The following is a 26,265-nucleotide window of genomic DNA, read 5'->3' as shown; positions in this document are numbered from 1 at the left end:
ACCACCCACTGGATCGACTGTGACACACCTCAAAGAAAGTTAGCTTTTTTGTCATGCTGTAGATTACAGGGGAGGCATGCATATGATCTCATAGCATCAACTCTTGAAAGCATTCCCATCAAGTAGAAGATAGATCAAAAGGTGTGTGCAACAATTACTGAAAATTGCAGCAATTTTGTAAAGGCTTTCACTGTCTTCTCGGAATGTGAGAGATCTGAGACTACAAGCATTCTGTCCCAAGATGAGGATGATGATGGTGAAGTGATTTACAACAGCGTGACAGCCATGCTGAGTTAGTCAGGTCAAAGCAAGAACACTTATTCACTGCCTCCCATCCAAGATGTGCAACACACACATTGAAATTAGTTGCCGTGCAAGATGCTGAATCTGCTTGTAATGATGCACAGTATAAAAAGATCATGTAAAGTACCCTGGCCAAATGCTATGCTGCTTGGAACAAGGCTGGTCACAGCACCCAAACTGCTGAGGTGGTTCGAAATAAGTGTGATCTGGTATTGATTATTTCCAATGCAATACGATTAAATTCCACTTTCTACACGATGGAGAGAATTCACCTCATTGCAACTTAGGGTGAAAGCTTGCTGAATGAGATATGTGAACAGATTGGAATTGCCATCTTCAGGCCTGCAGAAGTTACCTTTGTTGCTGAGTTTGTGCAAGCAATGCAGCCCCTGGCAATGGCTCTGGACATCCTGCAGTCAGAGCTGAAAAGCTTCATGGGAATCCTGATCACCACCATTACATGCCTGAAACATAAGTCGCCCGAAGTCAGGCAGTCTGTGAAGCTTGTTCTGTCGCTAGTTGATGCTCTTCTTAAAGGCATTAAGGCTTGGTTCAATCATCTTCTGGAACATGAAGAGCTCATTCTGGCTAGCATAGTTCATCCACAGTTCCATTTGTGATGGACGGACAGCGAAGAGCAGAAACTCAGAGGCAAGGCTCTGCTCCTTGATGCCATGCAGAAACTGGATGAACCTGCACATTAGTCTTCCGAAGCTTCTACATTAACTGCCAAAGACAGTTTTATCAGCTTCAAAGAGCCAGCCAATGTCAGCATATCTTCTCAGATGGACATGTATCTGGCTGACCCTTCCAGAGAAATATCTTCTCTCAACAGTTACGCTATAGTCAAGAAGATATTTCTGAACACTAATACAGCCCTGCCATCTAGTGCACCCATTGAATGTCTATACAGTCTTGGTGGACAAGTGCTGACTGCAAGAAGAAACATACTCACCGATAAACACTTTGAAAAGTTGCTCCTTCTTCGAGTGAACAGAAATGTGTAGTCATTGTGTAGTCATTGTGAATAGTTATATAAAGTGATATTTTGGTTGACTTTGTTGTGCTAACAGTCTTGTTAAACCTATATGACATTTTCTGTGAGCATTTTTGCGTCCTTAGTATTAGTTTTAGCAGATTAGCCTAATATACATTGCTGAAAATTTGATGGGTTGTAACATGTTATGGTTCTTGTGTTGCTGGCTGTGTGTACTTTGGATAAGTATTACATTGTGACTCTGACTATAAAGATTAGTCTGTGGGACTTTGTAAACTGTAAAATGCTATTCATCATTATTGTAACACTGTGTATACAACTTTTATACACTCGTATTCATGTGCAGTAAGCTTGTATTCCTCACACACAAGTACTATGTGAGTAAATCTGAACATGAGAATTGATAAACTATACTTACATAAAAGTAAATCAACAGTAACTAGTTATTCTAGTTAGTAACTAATAATAGTAACACACTACTTTTTTAGAAAAATAATAAGTAATAGTAATATATTACTTTCACTTAAAAGTAACTAGTAATAGTAACTTGTTATTTTTATAAGTAACTAGAACAACGCTGTTGGCGCATGACCTGAAAAAGTTGTTGGATGTGTATCAAAGTTCTCAATCAAATTAACATGTTCCTTTGGAATATAATTTCTGCCAAGTCTAGCCCAGTTATTGTACCTTGGGGAATAATATGTAAATTCTCTCCAAGTTACCAGGTAACCACTTACCAGGTTAACAACATATACATAAAAAAATAAATACATAAATAGCAAGAGGATTATACGGCTGATTACTATATTAAGAAAGCATAATTTCAAGCTAAATAAAAATAAATGTAAAATCAGTGTGACAAATCTGAAATATGTTGGTCATATTCTAACATTAGAGGGACTAAAACCTGAACAAGAAAAATGTTTTAGCAGTAGTACAGATACCAAGGTTAGAAAGCAATTAGGCATTGCAAATGTCTCTAGGAATGTTGCAGTATCTTGCAAAGTGTATACCCAAGGCAGCTCAGATAACTATTCCTCTAAAAAAGCTGTTAGAGCAAGATACACACTGGGAATGCAGTACTGAGCAAGAAGAGAGTGTTGTTGTACTAAACATAGTTACTAATCCTCCACTAATAAAATAATATGACATGAATAATCCAGTTGTGTTGCAAATCAATTTTAATCAGAATGGTTTAGGAGCAGTGATCTTCTAAGAGGATAGACCAGTTGCATCAGTGTTAAGTCTTATTTTCCTTCAAGGAAGAAATAAATCATGTTCATGGCTTGATATTCAAAGCAAACCCGACTAAATAATGATTCTCAATCATATCTGTGCTTGATTTTTATACTCCCAGTCTGCAAGCTATCTGCCTAGACAAGTCATTTTCAAGAAAGTCAAATTGCTATGTAGTTAGTGGGCGTGTTGGTGCACAAAGTAAGAAGCAGTGCTTATGGAAATGGATACTAAGTTATCCAGTTAACCAAAGGTAATGACAAAGAATAAGAAAAATTAATATTGCGTATAGTTATAGGCCATATGTGAGTGCTACTTGGGAAGAGGGATATGTCAAAACTGCCGGGATCAAGGTTTGAATAGCAACAGTCATCAGTTCTTATGGTGCTATAGCATTATCTGAGCCAGTGGCAACAGGCTGATATCCTAGACCCCTCTATTCAAGCACAAGTGTTCCTTCAGCAAAAACTGTACTGTACCCAATCCTTTCAGCTCCCACTTGCACAGTTAGACCCTAAGCAACAAATCCCCTCCCATTCCTGTGCTTCCAAGCTCTCCCTGAAACACAGACCTCTAGTCTTAATGGGCCTGTCGGCTTGATATATTTCCATTTCATAGCATCCTTGCATTTTTAGTAGAATGTAAGGAAAACTGGTACCAGAATAAACAAACACCCCAGGCAGTTGTTTCAAACCAATGAGTAAGAGTCTATGAAAATAAACAGCTGCTGTTAGTTGTGACCCATCATCAGCTGTTACTGGTGAGGTATTTTATTTGTATTTATTAACCAGGTCTGAGTAAGTAGAATCAATATTCACAATATGACCCGAAGAGAAAAGCTCCAAGCAAGGAAGAACAATTCAGCTGCCCTGGAATATATAAACAATTTCAAGGTACCACAAATGAGCCAAACAACCTTTCATAGAGCAGGCTAAGCCTGCATTCCTTTAACTAAGTAGCTACAGTAGCTATATCTACAGATAAAAACAGAGAACTTAGTCAAATGTAAAATGCAATACCTCATAAAACAAATTTATACATAATCTCTGCAAGTCCTATTTCATGATATCTTAATACTATACACAGAGGAGGAAATAAATATAAGTATTAATTTATGTCTCCTACAGAGGTAGTAGACTATACCAACAAAATTATCAGACTGGACTTAGGACATGAGAATTTTGAGACAAACATAAGATAGAGAGAGGAGAGGTTTGGTAATTATTGATGGGGTGTGGTGAGGGGAGAAGTTAAGTAATACCAACAGTAAACTTGCAATCCCAGTTCAAGCAGAGGTGACTTTTGAAAGTTTTTTTTTCTGAAAATTTGTACAGAGATGCCTTCAGGAGACTAGCAGATTATTCCAGGATTTTGAAAATATAAACTGCATTCACAGAGTTAGTATATATTCTGTAGGGCTGGTAAGTGAAAGAAATCACATAACAGCTTTACACAGTTCATAAAAATTCCCTTAAGGAACTTTCATACTTGGAATGGGTCAGATATAGAATAGGCATCCAATCCAGATTAAGTATTATAGCTTCATAAAGCCCAACAGTTCAAAGAAAAGACGTCCTTGGGTGCTGTAATTTACAGTCATGCAAATGTGCACTAATTGCAACAAAATCTAAAAAGAACAGCCAGTCATGCAATAAATGTGACATTTTGTTCAGTATAACATGGCTGAGCAACATCATTCAAAGCCAGACACAATCTGTAGAAACAACAGGAGAAATATCTACCAATGCATTCCCAGTGTTTCAGCTCCACATCTGCACAATAAAACCAGAATGTGATACCCTAACTGCAGCCTGACAATTGTGATGCTGCATTCCATGCACAAATCAATCTTTCCTGCAGTGGATCCCTTATTGTAATGTTATACACTGCAAAACAGCACCACATGCATGACAAAAAAATGAATAGTCATAGGACAGTTAGTAGTACTATCCACCTTCTGGTTCCACACTCTAGTCTTGAAATAGTCTCCACTGTGAATAAGTACCCAAAAGATTTTAATTGTGAATTTGTGACATAACAATGTCAGCTAACAGAAATGGTTACAACCAATTGCATAAACGTTTTCATCATGTGTCAGTGAAGATCATGGCATGAATTCTGGCATTCATGTTAAGAACTCATAATAAAGGATTATGATTGGTGACCTAGTCATAATTCGTTGTAGTGCACTGAGCTTTATTTTTCTTCAATTTTCACAGAGCTCCCTGCATTACAAAGGGATTCATGAAACTATTCATTTTATTAGTCAAGCATCTGGAGCTGTTTCACACTGCGTAACATTAGAATAAGGGATCCACTACATTAGGGTATCGTATTCATGTTTATTCATGCAGCATAACAGCCAATGTCTCAATATCTAAATATGTTTATCATTATTTAGAGAAAATCCTCTGCATGTCACAACCACCACCATACTAGTGAGTGACAGAAAGAGAGAGAGAGTGACTGTGTGTGTGTGTGTGTTTGTGTTTTAGTGTTTGATCCATGACAATCATCTACTGCAGCAAATTGTGGTGATACATATGTGTGGCCTACCTCTGTCCTAATTTAGGTTTTCTGAATCAAGACAGAAAATGGTTTGTGTACTAGGTACACAATGCAAGTCACATGTAAGGCATTATGCATAACGTTTCTGAATGCATTGGCCCATTTGAGAAAATAAATTCTCTGTGAAGGTTTCTCAACCAGATAGGCGGAACCATCTATGATTTCTTAGGGCAGAGGGAACATTTTTAATTCTAATGTTTTTGAGATGACTGAAAAGGAAGGCATTTTTTTTCTGGATAGTATAGTATAGTACAGACACTTCTTAAGACAGTTTTATTTAATTTTTTTTTCTGAATTCTAGCTGTTAAACAGTCCATGTTTTATTGTTATAGTTGTTTTCTTTCTGTGATGCAAGCTGCAGTTATGAGATATGGTTATGTAAAAGATGACCAGAATAGAATACAGACCTTCTGTTTGTTTACATAGCTTATAACGAACACATGCTCTGACTGCCGCGTGGACACCATTCTGTTTGTTCCAAACAACACAGAGGATGCATTGTATTAGACAGTAACAGCTGCCATGACAGAATGCACTGCTGACAAATGAGTCCTTAGCATCTGCTGCAGACCTGTCCTCAGAATATAACAGTTTATATGTATAGTAGCAGGCAACAAAAACAAATGAGGTGCATTTCAGTGTCTCAAAAGCAAACAACACAGCACAGCTGGTTTTGACAAGAACAGGTGACCCTAACATTCCTTAATTAGAGGACTGACCAAACAGAGCTTAGCTGTGGTTAACAGGTTACAAACTGGTTGGAAAACTGTGTATAATTAAGGTTGCTTACAATGGGCAGTGTTGTATTCTTACTCTATCTTTAATTTGCATATTTAGATAAGACCTGAGGAAGTGACAAGTAATTGCAATTTCAAATGACAGCATTGTGAAGATGATGGAATGACTTGCCTTTTCCAATATTCATATTTATTACAGAAAAATTGGTTATACAAACACTTCGTTTTTTTTTCCACAAAAGTAATAAGTAATATTTACTTGAAGCATCAGAGCCAAAGCATTCAGCTTAACTGTTTTAATTGTAGGATGCACTCTTCTAAAACTGATATGCATATAGCATATGATATATCATAACAGAATAAAATGGTAGCAGAAAAAGTTGTAGCTCAGTAATGTACAGTGAACTGAAAATAACACACCATCTACTCAGTTATTTGAAACAGCCTTTTTCTGCGGTGACCTTTAAATTGATTATATTAGTGGATGGCAACACAATGGAGTCCTTTATATCAGTGAATGGCAACACAATGGGGTCCTTCCTACATGGGAGTTGATGGGGCTCTACCCCCCCCCCCCCACAGCAAACGCGTTTTACATTGTGCATGTTTGTAAAGCAAAGTAAAATTTTAGCAAACTGCTTTCATTGAACTAGGATTTGGCAAAGTTCTTTTCACTTCGCTGACCAAGAATCAAGAAAACAGGTGTCAAACCATTTATGTATGAAGTCACAATTAATTTTGCACAGCTAATGCAATTTGGCATACAAAGATACATATTATTCTGATCTGAAAAATGGCAGCTGTCACACTGAAGTTTATGCTGTGAAGAAATGGATGTGTCATTAATTCTGGGTAAACATGCTAAAGGAGTTTGTCTTCATCAGATTAAATGTTGACTTGTAACACTGGGATTTGCAATCATTTTTTGCCATCAAACTTCTCTAATTATATTGTGGTTCATAGGTTCATAGGTATTATGTAAGCTAAAAACCACTGTTGCCATTATAAGCCTAACCATGCAACCCAAATGTATCCCAAGAGTTATTGTGGCTTAGAGGTTACGTTAAGGAGTGTATGTTAGTTGGGGCATAATTTAATGTCTGCCTGTGTTCATAAGAGACATAGGTGCCAGACCAGAGGTGAATTTCCACTTTTCTATCCACTGGTCCAGGTTTCACTTGAATAGGGTTAGAGAAGGGCTCTGCTTCACATGAATGGGAAGCCTATTTCAAAGAAAGTTGGAGGATAACAAAGTGAACGACAATGATTTCCATGTCTTTAAAAGATTAATTTGTAAACAAAGGGGAAATTATATTTCGTAGTATAAAATACGTTTGTCTTGCATCTGAGAAATGGCAGTGAATTCAGACCCACCCACATTCCTTCTATTTAATATGAAAAATTCAAAGGTCACTGTATTCAAGGGTAAGGCAGATTTCCCCTTACAGCAGAGTCAGACCCTTCCATGTTCCTCCTACTTAACATGAACAACTCTAAGGTCACTGTACGCAAGGGTAAGGCAGATTTCCCCTGCAGTACAGTCAGACCTATCTATGTTCCTCCTACTCAATATGAACAACTATGAGGTCACTGCACTCAGGGGTGAGGCAGATTTCCCCTTGCAGTTGAGTCAGACCCATCCACAGTCCTCCTACTTAATATGAAAAACTCTGAGGTCACTGCACTCAGGGGTCAGGCAGATTCCCCCTTGCAGTAGAGTCAGACCTATCCACAGTCCTCCTACTTAATATGAAAAACTCTGAGATCACTGCACTTAGGGGTGAGACAGATTTCCCCCTGCAGTAGAGTGAGACCCATTCACAGTCCTCCTACTTAATATGAAAAACTCTGAGGTCACTGCACTCAGGGGTCAGGCAGATTCCCCCTTGCAGTAGAGTCAGACCTATCTACAGTCCTCCTACTTAATATGAACACCTCTGAGGTCACTGCACTCAGGGATCAGGCAGATTCCCCCTTGCAGTAGAGTCAGACCTATCCACAGTCCTCCTACTTAATATGAACACCTCTGAGGTCACTGCACTCAGGGGTCAGGCAGATTCCCCCTTGCAGTAGAGTCAGACCTATCCACAGTCCTCCTACTTAATATGAACACCTCTGAGGTCACTGCACTCAGGGGTGAGGCAAATTTCCCCTTGCAGTGATTCTGCTAATGAACATGTCCTTTGGCCACTCATTATTCTTCACACAACTGTTATGCAATGGTCCTGCTCCTGACGAAATGACAGCTATCACATCATGAAGGGATTTGCTAAATTAGTGTAGTGAATATTTTAGGAGGATGTATGGAAACTGCCTTTTGTGGTTTCCAGTTCTGTTGATCCTAAACTCCAACACGGTATTTTCATGCTGGTGTCTCATAAATATTGGCTTCTATTATGGGGAGGGTGTGTGTGTGTAATGTGTGTACTGCAACATGAGAAAAAATGTCCTACTAGGGTAGAAAAATGCATTTTAGCCTGAACTTGAGGAATAATTGTTGCTTTTGCAATGTGTTCCAAAGTGTTTAATATTTTATTTTCAATCAGTGTTGAATCTTCTCAAAGTCATGTGGCTACATTTACCGAATAAAAACATGGGTTAATAATTTCAGTGGTGGACAATATTGTGCCATAGATGTGCAGCACAGCCATCTTGTGATCCTAATTCTTGAAATAATGCATTAAAATGCATACAAAACAACTATGAACCATACAATAAAAATAAATAAATAGAAACAAAAATGAACTAAAAAGGTAGTTTCACAAAGTGACTATAGAACTATGTTTCAGAACAGAATTGTGCAGAGACTGTGCCCCATTTTTAAGGAAATGCCCCATAGATTGTAAGCTGAAAAAATGGAAGTAAAATATTTAAAAGTTGGAAAATTATCTGAAAGCAATCAAGAAATTAAATGCAGGCTCACAACATAATGATTTGCATTGATTGTTTACAATACTCACCTTAGCATCATTCCTTATGCATTCTTGTTGCACAGTTCACTTCCAAATATCAGTTCAAAGTCACTTTGCAAAATCCATCCACCCATCTATTCACAACCTCTTTTTCCCATTTTTGTACATGGGGTTGGAGTGTCACTTCAACAGTGACAATCATCTAGAGCTAATATTTACACTGCTGGGTAGCTAGTCCTGCCACGGTAGTTCATCCACACAACAAACTCAAAGACACACACCTATGGCCAATTTAGTATCCACTGCACATACTGCATTTCCTTAGAAGGTGGGAGAAAACTGGAGCACCCAGAGGACACCCACGCAAACACAGGGAGGACATACAGACTCCACACAGAGGGCACCCTGAGAATCGAACCATGGAACTTTGAAAAATAACACCTTAATATAACATTACATAAAGACAATTACTTAGTTCATAAAGTATAGTTTCATAGATGGCATTTTGACATACCTCTCAGTTGTCCCTGATTTTGCAGAACATCATGATTTTTGCCCTGTCTCTTCTAACACTTTCAATTTTCTGGGGAGTACAATCAGACAATAATGCAAGACATTAGAGTCTCATACTTCTTAAGATTCAGAAATGTATTTGATGCAAATCCTATTGTAACTTTTTAAGTTTAATATAGAGTAATATTTAAAACTTGTCCCCATTTTTGGCCTTTTGTGCACCTTTTATTTTGTCTTTCTCCAGAATTACTGAGCAAATACATTGAGAGGCATGCATATAGAAAATTTGGGCCCGTATTATTAAGAAGCATCAGAGTTATTACCTTTAGGATTTGATAGTTCCCAAGAAACACATTCAGATGACAACATTATAATTTTTTAACTAATTCAGTGCATAATCATCTATCAAAAATAAAATATATATATATCTACAGTCTTGGAAATACAGTGGTCCTACAGCACTGGCTTTTAAGTATAACCTGGTGGGGAATATTATGAACTCATGGTTGGAAGACCACAAAGACCTGCTAGACATTACAAAAGACAGGTTTTCTGATGGCAGAAAATGTTTTTTAATTTCAGGAAAACAAAACGAAAATGTGCACCCATTCACACAGTGTCAGTGTGAATGTGTTATGATGGGGAAGGGGTACTACAGGGGATGGATTAGGAGTCCTTTTTTATTTAGCTTACAAATGGAAATTTGTGATGGGGTGTGATAAAAGCATTTATCTGAATTAAATACACATTTTTTATTAATACATCACCTGTATCATCAAGCATTTATCACCATTCTACCTATTTCATTAACCACTGTGATTATGCCACATTTACACTACAGGAGAAAATAAAACTTCACAAATCTGCACACAAAATACACCCCTCCAAAATATCCTGCTAACCTAAATTGGACCCTTTGAAAGTTCTTGCTGAACTCCTGGGTAGACTCGCTGTTGATCATCACCACTGCTCACACATTCTTAACTTGCACTGACCATCCTTATTGTATCCCCTCATATGATGGGATCCTCCTATTCTTGGAAGGAAGACCCATCTGTGCCAAAACATAGATTCTGCTAGTGAGGTGTTGAGATGAAACAGGACTGTCCCTTACTCATACAGTAGGCTTTATGGTGGTTTTTGTCTACAGTCTTTACTCTTATGAAGCACAGGCACACACACACACACACAAACGCAAACGCACACGCATGCACACACATACACACACACACACACACACACACACACACACACCACACACCCCACACACACACACTGCTGTCAGTGATACTAGTATCTGTCAGTGATATGATTAGTAGACTGCTTGATGCTATAGTGAAGTACCACCCACATTACCCACCACCCTCTCTCTGGAACTACAACCCCTCCACTGGAGGAGAGAGAACCAGACCTTAGCCACACCCTCTCTTACCTAGCTGCTACCCATCTCTGTTACAGACATGACACACACACACAGACACATTAACACACACCCATAGCAGCAGCAGCAGTACAACTGAATTTTGAAAGTTTTTGAACTTTGAATTGTTTTTTGCCCAACTCAGTCATTGTATGCAACCATGTGGTCATTCATTAAGCACTTTTGTCATTAAGCAATTATGTTAGTCTCCTTCCTTCCATAATATTCCATCATAATATAGCATCCTAACTATACAAACTATACAAATAAAACACAAATAAACAAACAAAACAAACATAAACAAAAACAAACAAAAAAAAAAAAAAAAAGAAAACACCAAAACCAAAAAAAGAAAAAAAACAAAAAAAAAAAAACAAAAAAATTGAAAAAATTTTGCAACCCCTGCAACCCCACACCTTCTTGCTTTTCACTTGAACTCAGACAAATTCATTTCAACTCATAATATATTTTTCTATTTTTTCTTCTTTCTCCAAGCAGCTGCACAGAAAAAAAAAAAAAAAAAAAAAACAACAAATGAACAAACACAAACAAAACAATAAATACATGAAAAAAAAACAAAAACAACAAAACTTCATTGAGCATTGAGCAAATGTGACTCATACAATTCTAAACATCTGAAGTGATCCACCAAACCTTAACCTTTGAATCTGCTGCTATGTCACTTATTAATTCTATCTAATAACAGAAACCACAGCAGTTCTGCAGAACTGCAGTGAGTGTACTAAGAGATTCATTATCTACAAATCTGATATGAATTCCCTCTTCTGTAACCAACAGGAATGAAGCCACAGACATAAGCAATACATGTGGCATAAAACTTTCTTAGGCTTTCATGGATCCTTCCCCATGTTGGACTACATATGTCACTGTCCTCAGTTCTTCTTTGCCAGGTGTCATGAATGATTCAATAGAAAATGTATACCTTTGTCTTTACTGTTCATATTTCGTCTTTTGGCCCAGGCAATGGCTGAAAAGGGTCTTTTACCAAACCATCAACCAATTTAACAAACATAAAAACTAATAATGAAAAATAAAATATCTCCAGGCTGACTTTTGGATTCCTGGCTTTCTTGCCATAAATTCCACATTTGGGTCTGCCAGTGCCTTGGTATAGAGGGATAAAGCCCTGTCTGCAGCCCGGGTGACCTTGGTTGGACCACGTGTTTGAGGCACTGGCAGAGAGGTATTGCATGCCTGTCCTGGGAAGAAGAGCACATGCTTGGACACTCCTTGAATTCGATTCATGGTGGAGGCTGGGGGTGTGTAGGGAGGCTTTGCTCTAAAACAGAGACTAGGTGTGGGACATTGGTTGAGCCATCACGGAGATGGGACAATAAGCCAGCACATCCTCATTGCAAGTCCATCCTCTAGATGTGAACAGGTACGCACAGGGGAAGGGGTAAGTTGCACCAGCAGCCTCTCTAGCCTCAGTGGCTGTAAGCATGGGTCAGAGTAAGTCTGGGGAAGGATCAGGAGTGCCTGCTATAGCCAGTGGATGAGGAGGGGGCATCATGGCACATAATGGTCAGCTCTGGAGGGACAAAAAGACTGTAGGGAAACAATCCACATTTGTGTAGTGTGTCAGTACTCATCAGTACTTACTAACATTCCTTGCCTTTTGCTGATTGTAGTCTGTAAGACTGAACACTCTTATAATCTTACAGGCTTGTTTTTCAGTCTTTCGGCTGCTTTCCATGTGAGATCGCAAAACAGCATAGTCTGGGAAGTTGCTCTTACCCTACTGTTGTTCAATTTCAGAGATATTATATATAATATCCAGGGTGTCCCCCCTGCAAAAAGTATTATTGTATAGTCTTTTTTCCTGGTTCAGTCTTTTTAGATTCAACCTAAAAAGATTACTCTTCTTGTTTTTTGTTCTTGTGACAGCCTGCCTAATGATGAGCCACTCCTCTTGCTTTACTTTTTTAATTATGAGAAAAAAAAATTCTGCTTTTCCTGTCAGAAAGCTTTGTTTTCTGCTTTGTGAACCAGTGGGCCTTGGGTGCCAGAGCCTCATGATGTCCAAATGGGATAGCCTGGCAGCAGGCATTTTTTTTTTTTGCTTTAATCTGTTTCAGTTGTTGTTGTTGTTTCAGTAAGGTTCTTAAATCTTTTTGGCACTCAGTTTGTGTAGCGTTCAATCAAGCTATGTGATACAGATGTCAAGAGAAACTTAGGGTGCACCTAATGTCAGAGACATTGTCTACTGTCTACTCACTCTTAAACTAGGTCGGGGGAACAATCTGGATCTTCCAAAATTCTTCTTAAAAACCAACTAAAAAAAAAATCTCTTTTGCGGATAGAAATCTACAGACTCTTCCCTTACTATGGTTAAAATTTCAAAAGCCATCATTACTAAAAATAATATGCTTCATCTCAATATTCTAAGCCAAATAAGGTGGATTCTACTTACCAAAATCAGTAGTTTGACTCTAACCATTTCTGCAAAATCTGTAAAATGCCTGATGTAGCAGTTTTAGGCTGTGTATGTCAGTGGTATCAACTGGTCAAGTTCAGCCACTAGACTGAAGCCAGGTACCCCAAGGCCTCTGTCTCTGCATTCATCAGTTGTGCCTATGGTAAGCTATAAGAAGGTGGTTAAAGCCATCTTTCAAGCTGAAGAATGTTTTTAGGTGTTTTTTTTTTTTCTTTTTTGCCCACATGTTCACTGACCATCAAACCTCCCCAGTGGAACTTCAGCCATTCATTCCCCAGTACTAAGTATCCCAGAAAAGAGGAAAATTCCTTCTAGAGAAGCCATCATCCAGACAGCCAAGAGAGTACTTTGTGCCTCCTACTGCAACCCTGTCAGCCACTTGATCATAGTGGAAGTGGGTGATCTTCACCATGGAGAGGTTAGTCGCTTTTGTCTCCCAGGCAAGAGCCCATAGGCAACCATATCTGTCTGTTGGTCCCTGACTGTGAATAGAGTGCCTTTGTTCCATCAGTTAGATATGTCTAGCTTATCTCCGAGAGTGGGATACAAAGCCACATTTATCTGTTCACCCCCAGCTGACAGGCATCCTCTACGATCAGTAGCCTGCATTGTTCTGGGTGCAGGCAATGGAAGAGTTTTCCCTCCCAACCTAGCCCCATACTAATCCCTTCCCTGGTGGTTGACAGAGTCTCTGCATCATCACACTGGATCCAATGCCTTCCTCCCTGATATGTGCATCCTCCATCCACATGCTGCTGGAGAGTTACTGTCACGATCCTGAGATTCTGAGATTATGTACCCCAGCCAGTGGCCTTAACACTGATTGACAAGAAGCTACCTCATCCTTGCCCAAGGAATGGGCAAACCAACATTTGCCACCTCCACTTATCTCCCTTGTCTATGTCTTCAAGTACTTAAGCTGCTATTCAAACTCAGGTTGCCTGGGTCATTGTCAGGGCTTTATCCATCTATGCCACAGAGCCAGATTCAAAGTTCAGGTCTGTTGATCAGGAGCATCAAAGATTTGTTTCTACCAGAATCTACGTTCTTCTATGACACTAAGATTTGTGGCACTTAAGAGCCACTAGCAGTAGCTTTATTTTTCAGCTAGCTATTTGGCTAACACCAATGCCTTTGGCATCGACACCAGCATCTCCTCATGTGGCTACATCATCATGTTATCTAGTGTCAATTTTCCAAATACCAGTAATGTTTCAGATTCATATTCTGTCAATGTTAGCCCCTTTGTGCCAGATTTGTTGGCATTGATTTTGCTGACACTGGCATTAATGCCAGGGTAATCAGCACTGTCAGTGGACAGCATTGTACATGATTTCTTCTAAGCCAGCTCTTCTAACATTAACACTACCAAAGTCAGTGGCTAGATCTGTGTGTACCAAGCATTACGATCAGGTTCCTCAGATTTTCTGCAGTGTTCTCCTTCCAGACTTTCTACCAAGGAGGTCTTTTACTCCTCTGATTCTGAGCACCTATCAATAGACCTTGGAAGCTGCTGTCAAAGCAAAACATGCTGAGTCTCCTTTAGATACCCTGGTAGAATATCTGGATAATGAAGAGAGAGGCAAGTCATGTCTTTTCCCACCAAAAGACTCGGGTTTGGTAATTATTTTCAGTTGAAGCAACAGAACAGTCACTGCTCAACTGAACTCATACCATCTCCACAAATAACACTGAAGAAGGCCTTTGGGTTCAAACTGCAGTCCTTCTGGGTGGTACCTCCCTTGATGGACATACCAAAGGATGCCACCAAAGCTGCTTGGAAGATCCAGGCACAGTGGCTCCAGTACCTAAAGAAGCTGACCTTGTTTTCTGTCAACCCAAGCAGTGTGTAATCTGAGCAGAGAGCCCCAAAGCAGATGATATGGCATCTGCATTAGCCCTGAAAATGTTTGCAACTCATCAGATCCCAGCTGTCCATCCTCCAGACAAGTACTCCTGTGCAGTGCATTGGTTTGGGAAGCATGTGTTCACTTCTGACACACTGTCACTCTAGGCATGATCAACTTCATACATATGGAATATGTGTAGGGAATTCGGCTAATGGAATCCATCAGACACAGGAGGGGTTGCCAGATGGGTCAAAGACTGAAAACTAAAGAGTCAGGCTTTAACCTTTTCTGATACCAGTAGCCTGTTAAAAAGTCAGGTCCTCAAGCTCTTCTGATACCAATAACCACACTGTCCATATCCTGTGCAGTACAACAGAGGGAATCTGCTCTAACAAAATCATCTGGCACTGCCTTATGCTGGCATTCCTGGCTGCACCTTTCTTGAATCTCCCTTTTCAGTTATTTTCCTGTTTGGTAAAGAGGTTCAGCGGGACCTAGAACATATGAAGAAGCAGGAAGCACACCTACTGTTATGGGTATCAAACTGCACCCTCTGCAGCATCAGGATAGAAGAAGGGCAGAGAAATCATTGCTGAATGTGGCTCCAACAAGGCACAGAGCAGCAAAAAGTGTGAGGTTGCTATGAAGGGGTACTTCCTCCAGTCTACTTTCCAGCATTATCATGCACCCAAAGGTAAGGGTCCTTTGCATCTTGAGGGGTTCACATTTAGCAAGTAGATGAACAACAGTAGTTTTGAGTTCTTGCCGAAATGCCCTACTCTGGAGGCAGTTAGGGGGTTGTTTTTTTTTCTACACCTAAGAAGTTACAAAGCATAATTAACTTTTTATGTACTGTATGCATTTTATTATGTAATGTGCAAACCATTACTCTGAATGCTATTTTCTTATTATAGAAAACATATTTAGAATTTTATATATTCCCACACAAACATCATAACAATTTTTCATCATTAATTATCACAGTGTAGAAAGTACATATCATTAGTCCAGATTGTATTTACCTGTAACCAAACAAATGTTATAACATAGAGGATTATGACTGGGTGTCTGATCATAACTGGCTTATTATGTGTTCAATCGAGACATGGTTGTCAAGAAATTCACCACAAGAGCTTATGGTCTATAACTGATGATGAAATATGCACTACATCAAAGTTGCATCATCACTCACTATTATGGTTATTTGGTTAGAGAAATGTATAAAATACGTCTCTGTATAATTGTTTGCATATAAATTTTGCAGCACACTATAAGAAACCATACAGTATATTGCAAATTGTTGATATCTACTGCACATATAGTGACATAGAATATAACACTCTGTAATCAGTGTTATGTAAATCATTGTTCATCTCAAGGTTTCATCATTGGGGACCCTCATTAAATAGTTTTAGCCCAGTAGGTCACCCTTGTTAAGAAGTTATAACAAATAAATACTTCGGCTCATTGACTCTGTCTTGGCAGAGACAGATAACTGCAAGTTGGCATACAGATGAATCATGATTTTAGTAAGGCATTTGACTCTTTGCCCATGTGGAGCTAGTGGGAAAACAGACATGTGGAGATGTGTATAAATCTGGTTAACTGGGAAGAGTTGACTGAGGTGGTTGGCAACAGTGGTTGTTGGAAGTATGTCATCCTAGAAGTCTGTGTCTAAGGTACACCCCTCTTTTATGCTTTGTCATTATGGAAGGATGGTGAAACAAACATGGCTATAAGTTAACACGTCGGTTCATTTACTATGCTTGTGAAATTATTTAGAACTACCATACAGAACAATGGGTGCCTGTGAACATAACATAGGACCCTTAGATATCTCAGGGTGTGGATGAAAATCCATATTTTGTCAGTAAGAAGGGTGGAAGCCTACAGGTTTTGAATCCTAATAATATAGAAGGTATACTCACAAGAACTGATGCATTCAAATGCGGTTCCTGTATGTAAGTATATATTAAGACACTGAATGGTTTTATTCATGCTGTTACTTCTGATAAATAGATTTCTAAAGACCATTTTTCAAGCCCCCATTATGAGATTGGTTTGATAACTAACCATTGTGTAGTTAACAGTCTTTTTACTGCAAGTGGGAAAATCAACAGATATTTAAAACCTAGCACTAGAAAGAATCTACTGGCTATTTTAAAATAGGGGGGGGGGTCAACACCATTAATGCTCTTACCAAACACCAAAACAAGTGCGGTAGAAGCACATTAGTTAAGTCTGTGCTGCTTAAAGCAGTACCAAAAATGCAAGAGGAGGCAACTGACAATATTACAGAATGGGAATCCGAATAAATAAAAAAATCTACATTCCCTCCAAGCCTTCCTCACACTTGAAAACATAAATATCTGTGCAGTTACCGTGACATGGTTTAAAACAGCAAAGCGTACCCTGGCAGTACAAGGTTTCAGTGCCTTCCACACTTTTAGACCAGCAACTGCACAGACAGGGGTTAAAGGTGGAGCTGTCTCAATATCCATCAATAACAAACAAACCTCTAGGGTGGTGAAACAGGATGATGCGCTGGAAGTCCTCCACATGCAGATCATCATAGACAAAATCCCATACTATATCCTAGCCAGCTATAGCTCACCTCCCATGTCCTAAGAATATCACAATGCATACTTATATCTATTGGAGACACTTACCATCCAGCCTAACACCCTACTCACAGAAGATTTTATTTACCCCTCTATAGAGTGGAAATCCTACATGGTCTCATATCTACAGGGACAGAGATTCCTGGAATTTGTAAGTGCAAACACCTTTGGCCAAATAGTGAAAACATCCACTAAAGCCTCCAACATACTGGACCTCGTACTCACAAATATGGGAGAATGCTGCACCCCCTCCCTCCATGTCTTGTCCTCCCTGGTAAAGGCCCAACCATAAAGCTGTCTCCTTAGAAATCAAAATCAATTCTGAAACCCCAGTGAAGCCAGTAACAGTTAGAAACTATTTTAATGCAAACTACCTTTCATTAAGTGATGATCTGTAAAATTTCAATTCCCCTTCAAACCCCAAGAACACAGCAGCCTATGCTGAACTGATCTCAGAAACTCTGTACAATTATGTCAATGACTGCACAGGGGCGGCTGTACCTACTAGAAGCAAGCCCAGAACTAGCCTCAGAAACAAATCGCCTTGGTGGTATCTCAAACTAAAAAGGATGTACAACAAAAGGAAAAAATATGGCAAAAATTAGGAAGGGTAATTCCCATAAAGATAAAGACTCTCTCATCAAACTAAATAGCAACTAAGAACACTAATCAGGTTAAACAAAGGGAACTTTGAGGTTAAGATAACCATAAGGACTTCAGCTATGTCAGAAACCTCAAGGGCAGCACACAGCAGTGTGTTGAACTGGTAGTTAATGGTGCCACATTCACCAAGCCTGGCAATATAGTTAACCTGATAGCAGACAAATTCATTTCCAAATTTAACCCCCTATCACCCCCAGCCATCCCCCATGAAATACCCTCAAATATAACCCCTCCAACTATAACCAGGAAGCATGTACTGGCTACACTCGCTGAAGCTAAGAACACAGCCTCATTGGGCCCCAATAACATCCTGGGAAGCCACCTGCAAAGTCTAAAATATGACTTATCAGGACCTCTGGAGACACTATTTAATTATACTCTTAAAACAGGCTTTGTGCCACAATAATGGAGGAATGCATTGGTTACCGCCTTCATAAGGGAGGACCTTCAAGGAATGCTGGAAACACCAGCCCCATTAGTCTGACTATTCTTATTTGCAAAGCCATGGAAAAAATTATCTTGGAAAATTATCAACAAGGACATAGGAGACCTCCAGACACTGGATCCATCCCAGTTTGGCTTTGTCAAAGGAAGGTCATGTTTACTAAACCTGGTGGACTTCTTTGGAAAGGTCACTAAGGCAATGGATGAGGGGAAAGTGGTGCATACTGCCGATCTAGAGCTGGCTAAAGCATTTGATATAATACCTCACTCAGGCATTGTCAAAAAACTTACTGAACTAGGCATAAACCCCTTTAAAACATGCTGGATAGCTATCTGACTCATGGACAGGACCCAAGAAGTTAGGATCAGTGAAGCCACTTCCACAAAGAGGCTGATCACCAGTGGAACTCCTCAGGACTCTGTGCTGGGCCCGCTCCTCTTTGGCAACTACTTCGGAGGTCAAGGCCAATATCAAAGGCATCTGGCTGACCTAGTTCACAGATGATTGCAAACTGGGAGCAGTCATTGAATCTGATGAGAACACTCTTCAGGAAAGTATAACACAAGCAAATACTTGATACAAAAAACATGGCTTAAAACTCGATGCCAAGAAATGCATCATAGTACCTTTTGGTAAGTCAGCCACTGTAGGTAACTATGTCATCAATAAAACACCCCTAAAAGTTGATTCACTAGTCAGGAATCTGGGAACTCGTAAACAGTAACCTAGCCATCGACCAACATGTGTCCAAGGTAGTAAGAAAATTCTTCTATGTTGCTAAACTTACAAGTAAAAGCATGGCATCTAGGGCCGTAGAAGTCATTGCACCACTGTATTCATCCCTCATCAAACCCATCAGAGTATAATGCCCTCATTGGTATGTGCCTGAACAGACACATGAAGTAACTGGAATGTCCACAAAGGTTCCTTACAAAAAGAATACAGGGAGCAAACAAAATGTCCTACACTAATGATCTTTGCCTGGTACACATGGCATTCCTGAACCCTGTTTTGATGAACCTTTTGCACATCTGCAAAACAAACAGCATCAGAACTAATGGATTCAAAGACCAACATTTTGCTTGTGGCATAAACAGGACATGTTGGAGAGAGAGAGATTTTTTCACAGAATTCCCATTCACTGGAACAGGATCCCCATCCATGTGATGCAGATTTCTTCCCTAGCCCTATATGAGTGCAACTTGGACCAATGGATGGATAATCTGTGGTTCACTCCTGGTTGGATGCCTATGTCTCTGATGGACAGAGGCAGTCAGTAAATCACCCCCTATATAAATCAAGTGTGTGGGTCACATTTGATTTGCATGGCTAAGCTAACAAGAGTCATTGTGGTCACACCTAATATATACCCGTGAACCTATGAAATGATAGAATACCATGTTCATCATTGCAACTGGACAAAATGGAAGGTATGTGATAAAACCTAAGTTAAAAGCTAGATACTTGAAAAAAAATATAAAATATCTGACATGCTGTTCAGAAATAGTTATTTTTTTAATTTAATAGAGATTTAATAAATGTGGATTTAAGTGAAAGCTGTTTTAAATGATTAATGGGCTGCACTGAATTCTGCTATATAAACCATTTGACTAAAGTGCATACAGATCTGGTGAAGCCCAAAATAATGGCAAAGTATTGTGATACTTAATGGGAACTGTTATGAGCCTTGTAAACTCCTTTTTCAGTTCTGTATAACGAGTTTAGTCTTTATATTTCTTTATTTCTGCGGGACTGCTTATAATAGCAGTTTAATTTTGTTTATCCAGCTTTTTCCTAAAGGGTCCAAAAATCCCAGCCAATGGGACATGAATAAAAAAAAAAAACAAGACAAAATATAAACTGCGGGTACTTGCAACCTTCTATCTAAAGGAAAACAAAATGCAGTCAAACACCTTTAGATTACCTTAGGCATTACTTTCCCATAATTTATACAAACATATTCACAAGGACTTGTTTTACATGTCCAAATACAGTAAGTTATTAGTGTGTGTCCAACTGAATGACAGTTTTGCCTTGTTCATGAGAAATTTTTACTGACTCGGGTGATGCAGCATTTCTATAACATTGCTTAACTATTAATCTGCAGAAAGTGATACGTTCATGTTCACCACCATCAAACTCACAAAACATTGCAGAAATCTGATGACATCTATATGGTCATACAACTCATGCCGTACTTAGGGCTGTTCTAGCATATTAATCATGCCATTATGACTGCATATTACAGTGTGTCCTGATGAGTAGATAAGTAGCAAAAACATTTACAACAGCTGTTTTTTTATGACTGGGAGGCAAGTGACACAAATACCATTCAATCCCAGGATGACTGACTGAAAGATGTCATAGCTGCCTAACAGAAGAGCACAGCTTAGCTGGCACCATTCACACAACAGTATGCCAAGGCAGGACACTTGCAAATATCATTGGTCATGTTTACAGCTGCTGCCTTGGCAAGCAGATGTGCAGGCTACTTCACAGCAAGCATTACAGCTCCCTCAAGTCTAAAATGTACAGAAGTTTCAAACTGCTTGAATCATGGGCAATGCAGTTTTTGTTAAGAGTGCAACAGCACTACCTGCAATGTTTGGGCAAGCAGCAAAGCAAAATCCACAGCTCATTGAGATAGTATAAAAGTACTATAGTGCAAGAGTGAGTGGCATCATGTTCATGCCATCGGCACAGAGCAATGACATTTTGTTACCTAATAAGGCATTGTGTATCTATACGAATACACATTCCAGGTCTTGTAACATGCAGCAATGGTTTGTGATCACTGCCAGCCTACAAAACAGACTGGCATATTAAATAAGGAAATATGCAGTGTTAGATATGCACTCAGAGCAAAGCTGATATGATCATTACTTTTTCAATGCAGTGTTAGAACATTTGAGTTTCTCTGAAGTACTTGGCAAGGATACGTTATGTGTCTGTCGGTTCTCTTGCATGCATGCTGACACTCAGGTCACTAAATCACAATTAAATTCTGGAAGTTTCTGTCCCAAAGCACTGCTGTCAAGTCATGTGATGACAACCCTGTATTAAGACTTATGTGAAAAGCATACCTATCTTGCTTGATTGTATGTGACATGAGCTAATACTGCTGTACAATGCCATATTGTCTCAATACTTTAAAAATACATTGACAATGCTATTAAATGTTAATGCTAGTCTTGGCTTTCATCACATTAATCCAGCACGGGTACTGAGAGGAGTCTATCACTCAAAGATCAGAGACAAATAACTCAGTGGGCTTCATGTCTGCTCTACATTGTGTCAAATGGCATTCTGTCTATTGGCAGGCTGCCAGTCATTCAGAAGCATGACATAATGACCCATGCTTGTCTATTGCTGTGTCTGTCATGGATCAAACTATTCCATTCTTTAATTTTCTCATTCTTCTAACCCTAACATAAAGTTTGACAAAGATCCATGGTGATCCTTATTTTTTCCATCGAAGTTCTATGACTTTTTAGAAAAATAAAAATTTATATTTAAACATGTGAAGTTAGCATAAAACATTCTTTGGACCATTATATGCATTCTTACATTCACGTTCTTCAGCTTATTGTACCAGCAAGTAGCCATTACCTCTTCCTATAATATAGCTGTCAATTATGATTCCCATTTTATGGTCATCACAAATCCTCTTCAGTGTGTATACCCATAAAAGGAAACAGATGCCTGAGGAACAGCGAACCAGACCTCCTGGCAAACTCCAGGGAGAACATTTATGCTGCTCTGAGCTCAGACCTCAGTTCTAGAAGTGTAGCATGCCACCTCACCCAAACCTAACTTCAGTGCTATTCAGTATAAGAAATCTCTTCCCATTATGTCCTGGTCTCTCATTATGTGTGAGGCAGCCTACAGCAGTTCAAAATGTCCAGCCATCTAGAGATGTAAGATTCCATTTAACATATAAAAAAATAACTGAATAATAAAGAACTACTTTGCTTGTTTTGACTGTCTATGAGATACTAAGTGGAAATCCCAGGCAACAGCAGCAGCAGCAGTGCTCAAAATGTTCACCCTGCTGGGCCTCAACAAACTGTTACCACAAGGGCTATTTTCAAATTGCAAAATGCCAATCACAGTTTTTGCTTTGTGGCCAAACCCAGTAGCTATGAGATGCCTTTTTCTGCTGCTGGTACCATAAAGAAGATATTGAGGGCAGATAGTGGTACCTAAATTCTTTCTCTACACAAGGAGTTTTTCAGGTAATTAAATGCTGATCTGATGTTTCTTTCGTTCATAATGTTTCTAACATCAAGTCAGCAGCCTCTGCTTGTTGAGCACTAGTGAAAGTTGGAACCAATCAACTCTTTCTCCTACCACTTCACTGAACAACAGTATATTCAACTCCACCTCCACCCTGTTGGAAGATTTTACATCCATTTATTGCTTTCCTGTACTTCATCCCTGGAATTTACAAAGAAATTTACTCCCTGAATGTTGATTTTACACCATAGATAATAGTACTGTGGTGTCTATAAAATGGTAAATATACTCCAAAAGTATAAAAATAATAGAAACACTGAGCCATAACTCATCTGAAAAGTTATTTTACTTCAGGACAATGGATCTAGAAAAGCCTGCTTTCAGCAGCACTGAGTTTCTTAAAGGAGCCTGGTCCTAGTTATAACTTACTATTACAGCTGGTAGCTAGGTCAGAACGCGCTTTTCACTTTCTGAAACACCTTTCAGAAACAGCTACACTAGCTCCTTGTTACAATTCCTTCCACACGCAGACACACATACACACCCACATGCACACACATACACACATACATACACACACACACACACACACACACACACACACACACACACACACACACACACACACACACGCATACAAGCACACATATACATACATAGTCTCAACCACAGCTGCTTAAATAATTACTGTTAGTGCTTGCAGTTACAAGGACAGATTAGCACTCATGACCAGTGATCATACTCTGACTTACACTGCAGGATCATTATTTTTTCAACAGTGTCAATCATCCCCTAATAGTTCACACCCATAGAAGGAGCCCCCTTCTCTTTGTTCTAACTACAACTTTGCATTCTACATGTAACCTCTTAAACAAAAGAATTATGAACTGCAAACTATGCGCAAAGTAATGGATAACAAACCCTGATCTCATTATGAAGGATGCATTCAAACACATCAATATTTTTAAATTTTTTTGGATAAAACAACCTTTACACACAATATTAACAGCTATAGAAAGAAACACTTTGCTAGCAATATTAATAAGCAGTAATAAAATAATAATGCTTACATTTTCAGAGTCCAGGTTGTCAGCTACCACCTACATTAGAAAAGAACACCTTACAGTTGGCCTAATCACTATACCATATTGTGATCCTCAGACAGTAGCTGATGCTGCATTTATTGACAGATTGGAGGATAAGGTAACAGTTTCTTGGGTTGTGGCCTCTGAAATGGTGATTGTTTATTTTAGGACACACCAGGATGCACAGTAACAAACACCATCCCTGGAGTGACTTGGGCTAACTTTATACTGTCAGATCTATTTTTTCAATTGTTCTTAATAACATGAGATGTAACAAACATAACATCCATTGGGTGGCTTACATTCCCCACACCTCCCAAAAGGTCTGCAACATACTTAAAACTGTGTGCATAACAGGGGGTGCAGGAGGGTGGATATCAAATTTTAATTATTTTAAAGTAAGTACATGCCAGCAATATTTAAAATCTGACCCGATTTTTGGGCCTTTGTCCCCCATTATTTGTATTGCCTTTGTGTCTGATTCTTGAACTTAAGAGGTTGAGAGGTATATTTGTCACACACTCATTGTTAACATTTTTAGCACATATCCATGGTAGGTAATAAGGAATCAACACTAATGCAGCAAAATAACTTTTTGTAAGTATGTGGAAGTATGATGAAAGAATTTTCAACCATGCTGTGAGCATGCTAGTTGAAGTTGTTAGTAAGTATTCCACATTTTGACCATTTGTTTCATATAGTGAGAGGTAGTGTTCCACATTTTGAAGACAGAAGGTTTAGAGTTAAGGGGCAAACAACTGTGCATTTGTGCATTAATTGCATGAAATGAGATGAAGTGCAGTATTACTGCACATATTTTATTCATTTATTTATTAAAAATGTTATTCCAGTGGACATATGAAAGATAGTATAGTAACTGCAATATCTGCATATGGGTCTGTCTGTGGATGAGAATTACTGACTGTTGTCTCTTGCTCATTATTCTGGCTTTACAAAAGTAATGCAATTTGAGTGAAGCAAGTTGGAATAATTTGGCTACTGTTAATGTGAAACAAAGTTGAAAAACCTTACTGTGTGGCAAATATTTTTTGTATTAGCCTTGGCAGGTTTGTTGTGTTTGTATGAAACAAAGCTGAAATGCATTATTGTTGCTATTATCCTGTATCAGTATCTGACCTCTAAGAGGTACACAGTTAAAAACTAGTACTAAACTGATGGGTGGAGAAAGCTGTCTATTGATGAAATTAGCTGGCCCTTTTGTCATTTGTTCAGCAGTTTAAATAGTCATTAATCTGGCTTTCCAAGACTTATGTGTAATTATATAAAGTAAGTGAGAATACTTTACTGTAGCTATCAGGTGTTTTTTATGAGGCAAATGTAAAATGCATTACTCTGGTTATTATCAGTATTATTAATAGCAGCTGTGGTAGTATTGTTGCTGTTATTTTTATTTTTACCACAGCCAGACATCTGAAGTGTACACCATCAACAATGTGGCTAAAATTGCTAGGTAAAGGGGCTGTCTGTGGTTGAAAAGACTGACCTTCATGTCATGATCATATTAAACCGTCATTAATCTATCTTTACAGGACAAACTCACATTTGTGTAAAGAAACGTAAGTATCCCAGCATACCTAAGGCAGATAGAAAACCTAAATACGAAAAGAACAACATTATTCAGGCTTGTCTCTAGCCAGCCTATAAAACATCAAAATATATTTATACAAAATGAAATAATATATCTACAAAAGCCACAAAAAATAATAATTAAATATATACAATAATACTAAATATAATATACAATAATTAACTTTAAAGACAATTACTTAAACACTCTTTGTTCATATAACTACTTTGTTGTTATAAATTGTGATTCCCATGATAGACTAGGATTCTTTCCAGAAACTTTTTGTTTTGTCTTATTCTATATTTTTTCTGCCATTCTATATTATTATAATATGTGAAACTATTTTTCCTTTTTAAAACTTTTATATGGTCAGAATTAACAAAAAATAATGTGAAATTAAAAGTTCATTTATGTAATTATTTTATTATATTGTGCATACCCCTAATTTGTTCTTTTTTTCTTTTTCATTTCCTTATGTTAATATTTTATTTATTACAGCTACAAAATATGGTATATAAATATTTGCTCTAACAACAGTATAAACAAGAAATATGTATCTCTTTGTCCATTCTATTTTAACCACTTCATTTATTATATGTTCATTTACAGAACACTTCCCACATCAGTGTGTTC

The sequence above is a fragment of the Protopterus annectens genome, chromosome 6.part1 (genome assembly GCF_019279795.1).
Source record: "Protopterus annectens isolate FY-2018-M chromosome 6.part1, PAN1.0, whole genome shotgun sequence".
Lineage (NCBI taxonomy): Eukaryota > Metazoa > Chordata > Ceratodontiformes > Protopteridae > Protopterus > Protopterus annectens.
The sequence above is the reverse complement of the archived record's forward strand: the minus strand, read 5'-3'. Positions refer to the sequence as shown.